Below are 13,470 nucleotides of genomic sequence, written 5' to 3'. Positions count from 1 at the left end.
GTACATGATTCACAATATCAATAGTACGGATACTGGCGCCTTGCTAGGTCGTAGCAAATAACGTAGCTGAAGGCTATGCTAACTATCGTCTCGGCAAATGAGAGCATAGAAGTCAGTGAACCATTGCTAGCAAAGTCGGCTGTACAACTGGGCGAGTGCTAGGAAGTCTCTCTAGATCTGCCGTGTGGCGGCGCTCGGTCTGCAATCACTGATAGTGGCGACACGCGGGTCCGACGTATACTACCGGACAGCGGCCGATTTAAAGGCTACCACCTAGCAAGTGTGGTGTCTGGCGGTGACACCACAACTAACGTTCACAATTATCTTGCAGCTACGTTTTAATTAAGGGAAATTACTGCCGTAAGGACAGAATCCAAGATCACTAGTTAACACTGTAAACTTTCCAGAAAACATAAAATTGTAGTATTTGTACAAAGCAGAGTGTTACGTTTCTTGAAAAAATGGCAAAAACAGTGAGTGAATATCTTGTGCTATTTATCGGTTGGTGCATAAGTTAGTAACGGTTTTGATTTGCATATTGATATCCCGGTTGCTATAGGTTTCTTTGTCAACTTTCACTTTTTATTTGTAGTTCACTGTTGTAATTTGAGTTTGCGTATAGTGATTTTGTCGTTTGGAGACAGTGAGTGGAGGCTCTGAAGCTAAACATGAAGTGCCAGGTAGAGAAATCGTAGCATTTGCAAAATATTCTTCTGTTTGTGTTCAGTAGCGAGGTGCAGCAGCGGAAGCATCCAGGAACATTTCCGCTGTGTGTGGGGATAATGTCATTGAACAGAACACGGCAAGAAAATGGTTTTCTTGTTTTAAGGAGCATTGTTTTGACATTAGTGACTCTCCACGTTCAGATAGGTCCTCGGGATATCATGAAGGTTCTTTGAACGCATTAATTCACAATGATTCAAGTTAGTGTACTCGAGAACTGACAAATGTCGTTCTCAATGGAGAGATGTCTTCCGAAGTAAGAGTGATTTCAGGTGTGTCGGAGGGGAGTGACGTAGGACCGTTGCTATTCACAATATATATAAATGACCTTGTGGATGACATCAGAAGTTCACTGAGGCTTTTTGCGGGTGGTGCTGTAGTATATCGACATGTTGTAACAATGGAAAATTGTACTGAAATGCAGGAGGATCTGGAACGAATTGACGCATGGTGCAGGGAATGGCAATTGAATCTCAATGTAGACAAGTGTAATGTGCTGCGAATACATAGAAAGAAAGATCCCTTATCATTTAGCTACAATATAGCAAGTCAGTAGCTGGAACCAGTTAATTCAAATGGTTCAAATGGCTCTGGGCACTATGGGACTTAACATCTGTGGTCATCAGTCCCCTAGAACTTAGAACTACTTAAGCCTAACTAACCTAAAGACATCACACACATCCATGCCCAAGGCATGGATGTGTGTGCAGTCGCACGGTTCCGGACAGAGCGCCTAGAACCGCTTGGCCACCGCGGCCGGCGCAGTTAATTCCATAAATTATCTGAGAGTGGGCATTAGGAGTGATTTAAAATGGAATGACCATATAAAATTAATCGTCCGTAAAGCAGATACCAGACTGAGATTCATTGGAAGAATCCTAAGGAAATGCAGTCCGAAAACAAAGGAAGTAGGTTACAGTACACTTGTTCGCCCACTGCTTGAATACTGCTCACCGGTGTGGGATCCGTATCAGATAGGGTCGATAGAAGAGATAGAAAAGATCCAACGTAGAGCAGCGCGCTTCGTTACAAGATCATTTAGTAATCGCGAAAGCGTTACGGGGATGACAGATAAACTCCAGTGGAAGACTCTGCAAGAGAGACGCTCTGTACCTGGGTACGAGCTTTTGTTGACGTTTCGAGAACATACCTTCACTGAAGAGTCAAGCAGTATATTGCTCCCTCCTACGTATATATCGCGAAAAGACCATGAGGATAAAATCAGAGTGATTAGAGCCTACACAGAGGGATACCGACAATCTTTCTTTCCACGAACAACACGAGACTGGAATAGAAGGGAGACCCGATAGAGGTACTCAAGGTACCCTCCGCCACACACCATCAGGTGACTTGCGGAGTGTGGATGTAGATGTATTTCTGTGATCATTCCATCATCATGCGACATTTGCATGCCGTGGCGAAGGTTAGAAAATCGGGTGTATGAGTACCTCATGGTCTATGCCAAAATCACAAAAACCAGAGGGTGGCCATATGAGCATCTCTGCTTGCTCGTCATCAACTGGCTCGTGAACAACACCGGCCATTCCTATCCTGTATCGCTACTGAAGACGAGAAATGGTGTCTTTATGCCAACGTAATGAAAAGAAAGAAATGGTTGAGCCCAAACGAAGCAGCAACTCCCCGTATAAAGACCTGCCCACATACGCAAAATATCATGTTATGGCTCTGGTGGAACAGCTACGGTGTCTTGTACGACTAATTGCTTCCCCGATATGTACCCGTCACTGCTGACATTTACTGTCAACAACTGAGACCCGAATCAACCCAACGGTGGCAGGCCTCAGGCGAATGGACAATACATTGGCGGCAACCGTCCTGTGATTGTACCCGGCAGCAACCATCCTGTGAATGGACCCAACTGCGGCTACGAACTTCCAAGCTCATACGATGGCCATCCCCCTAGCGACCACCTGGACATATTCACCGACGCTTCTACGGGTGCTATCTACGAAGTCCCGCACAACTCATCTCCTAGACTGCCTATCAGCTGATCCATTCTACGACGTCTTCTGCAGATACATATCTGAAGCGATGTATAGAGTCTGCGTGAATAAAATTCTGGCTGTCCCACCTATATAAAAAAAAAGGTGGCCCAGCACTTAGCACACTGTACTCGCATTCGGAAGGACGACGGTTCAAACCCACGTCCGACCATCCTGATTTTGGTTTTCCGTGATTTCCGTAAATCGCTTCAGGCAAATGCTGTGATTGTTCCTTTGATACGGCATGGCCGACATCCTTCCCAGTCCTTTCCTAACCCGGTGGGACCGACAACCTCGCCGTTTGGTCTCCTCCCCTGAATCAGCCAACCAACAACTGAGACGTTTTGCAGACGCAATCCAAGAACAATGACCAGCAAGATAGCGTGAAGTGTTGCTACTCCACGATAACGCCCTCCTGTACTCTGCTAGACTGACAACAAACACTATTATAGCGGCTGAGTCGGGAGGTCATTCTGCACCCACCATATTCACCTGGTCTTGCGCACTCAGATTTTCTCCATTTCCGCTATCTGTCAAACAACCTTTAAGAAGCTCCCTTTCTGAATGAAGGCAACGGCCTTGCCGCAGTGGATACACCGGTTCCCGGCAGATCACGGAAGTTAAGCGCTGTTCAAATGTGCAAATGTGTGTGAAATCTTATGGAAGTTAACTGCTAAGGTCATCAGTCCCTAAGCTTACACACTACTTAACTTAAATTATCCAACGGACAAACACACACACCCATGCCCGAGGGAGGACTCGAACCTCCGCCGGGATCAGCCGCACAGTCAATGACTGCAGCGCCTGAGACCGCTCGGTTAATCCCGTGCGGCTTAAGCGCTGTCGGGCGGGGTCGGCACTTGGATGGGTCACCATCCGGCCTGCCATGCGCTGTTGCCAATTTTCGGGGTGCACTCAGCCTCGTGATGCCAATTGATGAGCTACTTGACCGAATAGTAGCGGCTTCAGTCAAGAATACAATCTTACAACCGGGAGAGCGGTGTGCTGTCCTCACGCCCCTCCTATCCGCATCCTCCACCGAGGATGACACGGCGGTCAGATGGTCCCGGTAGGCCACTCGTGGCCTGAAGACGGAGTTATTTTTTCCGAATGGAATTGTGCTACGAACATGGCTCGACGAGTTCTTCTCCTCAAAAGCACACGATTTCTGTAGTCGCGGAATGGAACAAATAGTCCAAATGGCCCTGAACAGTATAGAATTTCTGAGGTCATCAGTCCCCTAGAACTTAGAACTACTTAAACCTAACTAACCTAAGAACATCACACACATCCATGCCCGAGGAGGGATTCGAACCTGCGAATGTAACGGTCGCGCAGCTCCAGACTGTAGCGCCTAGAACCGCACGGCCACCACGGCCGGCGCGGAATGGAACAGTTACTCCAGCGTTAGCAGACTATTGTAAATGGTGAAGGAGAATATATTATTGATGAATTAAGTCTCTCTTATGTCTGTTGCACGTATTAAACTTACGGAAAAACGCTACAAACTTGCACACCAATCGAACACATTTCTGCAACTTCAAAAGAACTCGCAGGAAACCATTCTGATTTGTTTCAGCACCGATGGCTGTTGGAGAAGCAAGAAACAGATCAAGATTCTACTGACTGACAATTTCTTTGACACTTTGTCTTAGTTTTCACTACTAAGTCATACATCACATATATCACGTTCTGCTAAGAGAATAAACATACGGAGATATTTTTCTCTGACATCCACAATTTTTAATGTACGAGTAGAATTCGTTAGTGGAAAGTGAACTGAACTGAACTGCTCCCAAACAGGCCATGAAGGCCCAACGGTACCGACCAGCCGCCGTGTCATCCTCAGTCCACAAGCGTCACTGGATGATGAGATGGAGGAGCATGTGGTCAGCACATCGCTCTCCCGGCCGTATGTCAGTTTCCAAGACCGGAACCGCTACTTCTCAATCAAGTATCTCCTCCGTTTGCCTCCCAAGGGCTGAATGCACCCCGCTTGCCAACAGCGCTCGGCACACCGGATGGTTACCCATCCCGACAGCGCTTAACTTCGGTGAGCTGATGGGAATCAGTGTTACCACTGCGGCAAGGCCGTTGGCTTAGTGGAAAATACACTTGAAATATTTCTTTCGTCACGTCCTTTGAGTTTCCGTACCGAGCGAGGCAACACAGTGGTTAGCACACTGGATTCGAGAGGACGACGGTCCAAATCCGTGTCCAGCCATCCAGATTTAGGTTTCCCGTCATTTCCCTGACTCGCTGCAGGCAAATGCCGGAATGGTTCAAAAATGGCTCTGAGCACTATGGGACTTAACATCTATGGTCGTCAGTCCCCTAGAACTTAGAACTACTTAAACCTAACTAACGTAAGGACATCACACAACACCCAGCCATCACGAGGCAGAGAAAATCCCTGACCCCGCCGGGAATCGAACCCGGGAACCCGGGCGTGGGAAGCGAGAGGGCGTGGGAAGCGAGAACGCTACCGCGCGACCACGAGATGTGGGCCGCGAAAGGTTCCTTGAAAGGACACATCACATTTTCTTCTCCACACTTGAATCGGACAGATATTGTGCTCCGTCTCTAATGATCTCGACATCGATGGGGCCTTAAAAGCTGACCTTCCTTCCTGCAAAGCTTCCGTGGCGTCGAGCCACTCGTTGGCATGGGCAGAATCCACAAATTTTCGTTCGGTGCGTCTGCATATACACATCGTAGATGTTTCAGAATTCATATGGTTCAAATGGCTCTAAGCACTATGGGACTTAACATCTGAGGTCGTCAGTCCCCTATACTTAGAACTACGTAAGCCTAACTAACCCAAGGACATCACACAAATCAATGCTCGAGGCAGGATTCGAACCTGGGACCGTAGGAGCAGCGCGGTTCCGGACTGAAGTGCCTGGAACCGCTCGGTCACAGCGGCGTTTCAGAATTGAAGCGGCCTCTGGAAGCACTGCTGCTCTAGATTAGGATAGTACCAAGTGAGCTAAGGCGTGAATGGCAGTTATTCAAAGCCCCTGTGCCAGGATGGCGTAGTGGTTAGCGAGTAAGTATACTGAGCAGGAAATCCAGGTTCGGATCTCAGCCTTCGCACAAATTTTCATTCGTCGGTACCGTCTGTGTATAAACGTAACAGATGCTTGAGACTTGAAAAGGTGTCTGGAACCATACAATTTCATTTAAGAATCCACTCACTCTCAGGGTCCGAACGCTACGTATTGCTCTGCAAATTTACTCGGAAATTTTATTGGAGATCCCGTCTTTATAGTTATGGCTGCCAACCTCACTTTGACCGGCATTGTATAAGGTTACATTTAACACTACTCCTAAGTTACTAATATATGTCCTGTATAAATCGAACTACAAGTACTTCCAGAGGGATTCCGATATCCAGCAACTGAAGCGGTTGTTTCCTGGTACTGTTTGTGTTCCTCGAATAACATCAATAATATTTTGGATTTCCTCCTTTTGTCCATATCTACTTTCAGTTTTTACCAATGACGACAGCCCACCAATAGCGGCCATAAGGTTTTACACAGTAACTCTACTTCTCCAAAAAAAGTGCAGGAAACAGGCTTTTATACGTAAACGAGACAGCGCTCAGCCACCCAGGGACTCCAATAGAATCCCGAAGAATATCCCAGTAGAGGTATCGGAACCGTGAGCAGTGAAGGAGTCTGATGAAAAATACGACGCGGTCAGACGACTCAGAAGCTTTCATCACCAATTAAAAAATTACTCAAAAACATCACTCTTCGAGTTTCCATGGAAACAAATGTGATTTATTGTCTTCAATTATACCTCACCAAATCCGCCACTTTTCCTCAACACCACCTCCTGCTAGCAACGGACTCCACAAATAACCGAGCATGTATGCAATCACTAAACAAAAACGCTCGTCTATATGCTGAGAATTCTATGCCCATACATGGTACGCTCTTGCTAACTTCTTTATCTAAATATATATTCGACTATTCGAACAGTCCACCGGTGTACTGCCAGTTCAGTTTCCAACGAACAGTACACCCGTGGAGTGTTCGATCAACTGATACCCCAGGAGAAACCGAAGAATCACTGTTTTATACAGGAGTTTGACAAAAATATAGAGACATGTTTAATGCGGTGAAGGAAACCCGTCAGCGTTCAAAACAGCTTCCAGTAGTCTTGGAATGGATAAATACGAGTTCTGTATCCTTTCCAAGGAGATTTTATGCCATTCTTCTAGCTAAATAGTGACAAGTTCTGGTAACGATGGTGGTGGATATCGATCATCTACTTTTCTCTCCAAAGTAGACAACAAAGGCTTAATAATGTTAAAACATGGAGAAAGTGGTGGCCAGGGAAGATGCGACAGTTCATCCTCGTTCTCACAAAGCCACCCCTGGGCGATGGGAACCGTATGAACAGGAGTCATGCAGTCTTGGAGCACAGAATCACCATTCATTAAAAAAAATGTATTGCAGAAATGACATGATTAGCCAAAATGGGCACACAGTCCATCGCAGTAATGGACCTCGGATAGTAATCACGAGTCCTCCCTCGGGCATGGGTGAGTGTGTTTCTCCTCAGGATAATTTAGGTTAAGTAGTGTGTAAGCTTAGGGACTGATGACCTTCCAAGCCCCATAAGATTTCACACACATTGGAACATTTTGAGAGTAATCACCAGCGCCATGGAATCGCATGATATGGCTGGCCATTTCATCGCCGAATCCCAGCCATGATTCACTCTTAGAACGTAAATTCGTCCAAAAGTTGGAAAAAGTGTGAAAAAAGATTCATCCGATCAAATGAATTTCTTCCATTCCTCAATAGCCCAGGTTTTATGACTTCGACACCACGTCTACCTGCATCACTGATGAGTTGTTTGCCGATGTGGAAGAGGTGCACTGATATACCAGTGTGTCTCCCACGGTGTGTCGAACAATTCCGCGTCCTATCTGGCCACAAATGTCGTTATGGACGTGTGGGCCCCGTAAAGTACCCGCATGTGCCACTCAAACTGTGATATCGTCAGGCCAAAAGTTCTTCCTGCTACCGTTGAACCACTCTTGTAAAAAAATCTCACGTATCTTCTCACAACATTTCACCTGCTTTTACTTGTGACACGACATCTTATCACTCCCTTGTGTAGATACCAGTGTCAATTCACTTTACACTACAGTACAATTCCAAGACCACACGAGCCAAGAAGTTTACGAGATGAAATTAACAATTAACTAGTTAATTATTGAAACATTGTTTTCCTCGTAACACGGGAACTAACTATGCGTGTTTAGTACCTACTCCCACGTGTGATTTTCGGACGTATGACAGACTGTCGTGAATGTCGGCAAGTTAACGATTTCGCGAGCAGCAGCGTATTATATTTTATTGTTTGTGCATTTAATTACAATCATATTGGTGCTACGGGTGAGTGCTGGAGCAACCACACACGAGCATAACGCTAAAATTCCTCCAAATAACACTTGGGTCCAACATACCGTCACTAAAGCAGATAAAATATTTAGGAGGGATCTGTCACCTTTGAGCACCCTCTCTTTACCCGTAATTTGTTATCCGCCAAAGAGAGAAATCTCGTTATTATTGTTGTCTAGTTTAGGGGCACTCGACTACATGGTCGTTGGCACCAAATGTGAGTTAACACGAGGCCACGATGTCGAAAGTAGTAAAAAAAAGTAATAAAGCAAAGCAGTAAACATCTAATGACGCCTAAAATTGGGTGAGTAGAAACATACACTCCTGGAAATGGAAAAAAGAACACATTGACACCGGTGTGTCAGACCCACCATACTTGCTCCGGACACTGCGAGAGGGCTGTACAAGCAATGATCACACGCACGGCACAGCGGACACACCAGGAACCGCGGTGTTGGCCGTCGAATGGCGCTAGCTGTGCAGCATTTGTGCACCGCCGCCGTCAGTGTCAGCCAGTTTGCCGTGGCATACGGAGCTCCATCGCAGTCTTTAACACTGGTAGCATGCCGCGGCAGCGTGGACGTGAACCGTATGTGCAGTTGACGGACTTTGAGCGAGGGCGTATAGTGGGCATGCGGGAGGCCGGGTGGACGTACCGCCGAATTGCTCAACACGTGAAGCGTGAGGTCTCCACAGTACATCGATGTTGTCGCCAGTGGTCGGCGGAAGGTGCACGTGCCCGTCGACCTGGGACCGGACCGTAGCGACGCACGGATGCACGCCAAGACCGTAGGATCCTACGCAGTGCCGTAGGGGACCGCACTGCCACTTCCCAGCAAATTAGGGACACTGTTGCTCCTGGGGTATTGGCGAGGACCATTCGCAACCGTCTCCATGAAGCTGGGCTACGGTCCCGCACACCGTTAGGCCGTCTTCCGCTCACGCCCCAACATCGTGCAGCCCGCCTCCAGTGGTGTCGCGACAGGCGTGAATGGAGGGACGAATGGAGACGTGTCGTCTTCAGCGATGAGAGTCGCTTCTTCCTTGATGCCAATGATGGTCGTATGCGTGTTTGGCGCCGTGCAGGTGAGCGCCACAATCAGGACTGCATACGACCGAGGCACACAGGGCCAACACGCGGCATCATGGTGTGGGGAGCGATCTCCTACACTGGCCGTACACCTCTGGTGATCGTCGAGGGGACACTGAATAGTGCACGGTACATCCAAACCGTCATCGAACCCATCGTTCTACCATTCCTAGACCGGCAAGGGAACTTGCTGTTCCAACAGGACAATGCACGTCCGCATGTATCCCGTGCCACCCAACGTGCTCTAGAAGGTGTAAGTCATCTACCCTGGGCAGCAAGATCTCCGGATCTGTCCCCCATTGAGCATGTTTGGGACTGGATGAAGCGTCGTCTCACGCGGTCTGCATGTCCAGCACGAACGCTGGTCCAACTGAGGCGCCAGATGGAAATGGCATGGCAAGCCGTTCCACAGGACTACATCCAGCATCTCTACGATCGTCTCCATGGGAGAATAGCAGCCTGCTTTGCTGCGAAAAGTGGATATACACTGTACTAGTGCCGACAATGTGCATGCTCTGTTGCCTGTGTCTATGTGCCTGTCGTTCTGTCAGTGTGATCATGTGATGTATCTGACCCCAGGAATGTATCAATAAAGTTTCCCCTTCCTGGGACAATGAATTCACGGTGTTCTTATTTCAATTTCCAGGGGTGTATTTCAACTTTGAAAGAAAAAAAAATGATTATTATGAGAAGAAAAATGAACATCAAAATTATATGGGGTTATATGCCTAATTTCAAACTACGAGGGTGATTTGTAAAGTTCTCGGAACGGAAAAGAAAAAAAAATACTTAAAACACTGAAACTTTATTTTTTATTTTTCAATGCAGTCTCCTTGTAGATTAATTCACTTGGTCCAACTATGTTCCAGTGCCTTGATCCCATCTCTATAATGAGTTTCCTCCAGGCCTGAAAAATAGTTGTCAGCTCCAGCTATGAATTCTTCCTTGGAAGTGAATCTTCGTCCACCAAGAAAAATTTTCTGTTCTGGGTAGAGATGGAAGTCTGACGGAGCCGTATCAGGTGAATAAGGCGGGTGTTGTAACAATTCATACCTTTGTTCGTGTAATTTTGACATGGTGACGGCTCTCGTTATTTTCCAGGGTCAAGAGTCGTGGCAGCCATGTTGCAGATAATTTTTTTTTCATTTCTAATTCTTGAGTTAAAATATGATTCACCCTTTCAGATGACATATGGCAAGCGTGAGCAATTTCACGCACTTTCAATCGGCGATCCTCCGTGACCATTTTGTGCACTTTTGCAATGATTTCTGAAGTAGTGACACATCTTGGCCGACCACTGCGCAGGTCATTATCTAAGCTCTACCGACCAAATTTAAATTCATTTGTACACTTGGCAACAGTTGTATATGAAGGAGCAGAGTCCCCCAGGGTATTTTGGAAATCTGCATACATGTCCTTTGTTTTCATACCTTTCTTTACGAAGTACCTCATCACTGCTCGAATCTCTATTTTTTCCATCTTCGCAAATCGCTACGCGGGAACAACAACAGAGCCACGTCACCGCCACAGCTCTCTTCCAAGAACACTGACATGGCACGTGTTTACAGGTAACAATCCAATGAATATCATGTGAACAACTCGTAGCGCTAACCTCTCTTGGTGATTCCGAGAACTTTTCAAACCACCCTCGTAATAATTAGATTTGGGGCCAAGCTCATAATTTTCTAACATAAAAAAATAAAAACTTGGTTTGGTATCCACGCCTCCCGATAATGCCTTGGCAACGAAGGACGTGGAACCAACGATACTGGCAATCAGCCAACTGCTCACTGCGGTCACCGATGGGGCACGCCCGTGTCATGCCTGTTGGAACGACTCATTTCATTTGAGTTTTCGCTAATTCAGAAGCCAGACCTGCTAACATTCTGCACACTTTGACGGTTTCTTGTTTAGGGGCGTATCTCTCTCTCGTTTTGCTCTCTTGTCGCATTAAGTATGCTGTTGACGTTCCTGGCCTGTGAACGGTTTCTTCGGACGTTAGAACACACGCTGTTGACAACTTGATACGACCCGGTCAGCATGCGGTGTATTCCCCAGTTCGCGAGTTTATGCATTTAAACTCGTACAACGGGCACGAGGTGTGCAAGTGGCGTCGAGTCTGACTCACATGTGCATCGGTAGTGTTGCGTAATCATGGGAAACCTGTTTGTGGAATTACGGCATCCGCGGCAACTGCGAATACAGCAGCAGAAATAACATGCCGAGCTTCTTTCCAGAGCAAATGCAGCAACAGGTGCCATCGAGCTTCTTCTTAACAAAAAATTGTTAGTAAACACTAGAAGACCTGACCTTTAATAGAAATATGTTGTATATCTATCCAACAAAGGACAGTTTTGTTTAGCTTAGTATTAGGAAAACAGTCTTAATCGCGTTTATTTACTTATTTAGTGCCCACTGGTTTCAGTCCATCGCAGGGGCCATCTTCAGGGTGAACAGACTGTAAAATTACAATATATATCTTAGACAAAACTACTGACAACCATCTTATAAGAGTGGATTAATGTTTTTCCCGCTGGTCAAATGCTGGTGGCGTAACGTCTACCAAGGTGTGGCAGGAGGCTGTAAAGAATTTACATTGTGCCTGGGTTTATACAGGGTGTTACAAAAAGGTACAGCCAAACTTTCATGAAACATCCCTCACACACAAAGAAAGAAAAGATGTTATGTGGAGATGTGTCCGGAAGCGCTTAATTTCCATGTTAGAGCTCATTCGTCAGTATGTGGGGTCCGTACGAGATAGGGTTGATAGAAGAGATAGAGAAGATCAAACGGAGAGCAGCGCGCTTCGTTACAGTATCATGTAGTAATCCCGAAAGCGTTACGGAGATGATAGATAAACTCCAGTGGAAGACTCTGCAGGAGATACGCTCAGTATCCCGGTACGGGCTTTTGTTGAAGTATCGAGAAAATACCTTCACCGAGGAGTAGAAGAGAGAACCGATAGAGGTAGTCAAGGTACCCTCAGCCACACACCGTCAGGTGGCTTGCGGAGTATGGATGTAGATGTCGGTGTACTGTACTTCCTCGATTCACCGCCAGTTGGCCCAATTGAAGGAAGGTAATGTTGACTTCGGTGCTTGTGTTGCCATGCGACTCATTGCTCTACAGTACTAGCATCAAGCACATCAGTACGTAGCATCAACAGGTTAGTGTTCATCACGAACGTGGTTTTGCAGTCAGTGCAATGTTTACAAATGCGGAGTTGGCAGATGCCGATTTGATGTACGGATTAGCAAGGGGCAATAGCGGTGGCGCGGTACGTTTGTATCGAGACAGATCTCCTGAACGAAGGTGTCCCGACAGGACGACGTTCGAAGCAATTGATCGGTGTTTTCGGGAACACGGAACATTCCAGCCTATGACTCGCGACTGGGAAAGACCTAGAACGAAGAGGACACCTGCAATGGACGAGGCAATTCTTCTTGCAGTTGACGATAACCCTAATGTAGCGTCACAGAAGTTGCTGCTGTACAAGGTAACGTTGACCACGTCACTGTATGGAGAGTGCTGCGGGAGAACCAGTTGTTTCCGTACCATGTACAGCGTGTGCAGGCACTATCAGCACCTGATTGGCCTCCACGGGTAAACTTCTGCGAATGGTTCATCCAACAATGTGTCAATCCTCATTTCAGTGCAAATGTTCTCTTTGCGGATGAGGCTTTATTCCAACGTGATCAAATTGTAAATTTTCACAATCAACATGTGTGGGCTGACGAGAATCCGCACGCAATTGTGCAATCACGTCATCAACACAGATTTTCTGTGAACGTTTGAGCAGGCATTGTTGGTGATGTCTTGATTGGGCCCCATGTTCTTCCACCTACGCTCAATGGAGCACGTTATCATGATTTCATACGGGATACTCTACCTGTGCTGCTACAACATGTGCTTTTACAAGTACGACACAACATGTGGTTCATGCACGATGGAGCTCCTGCACATTTCAGTCGAAGTGTTCGTACGCTTCTCAACAACAGATTCGGTGACCGATGGATTGGTAGAGGCGGACCAATTCCATGGCCTCCACGCTCTCCTGACTTCAACCCTCTTGGCTTTCATTTATGGGAGCATTTGAAAGCTCTTGTCTACGCAACCCCGGTACCAAATGTAGAGACTCTTCGTGCTCGTATTGTGGAGGGCTGTGATAACAATACGCCATTCTCCAGGGATGCATCAGCGCATCAGAGATTCCATGCGACGGAGGGTGGATGCA

The sequence above is a fragment of the Schistocerca gregaria genome, chromosome 3, assembly GCF_023897955.1.
Source record: "Schistocerca gregaria isolate iqSchGreg1 chromosome 3, iqSchGreg1.2, whole genome shotgun sequence".
Taxonomy (NCBI): Eukaryota; Metazoa; Arthropoda; class Insecta; order Orthoptera; family Acrididae; genus Schistocerca; species Schistocerca gregaria.
This window is presented reverse-complemented; position numbering follows the sequence as displayed.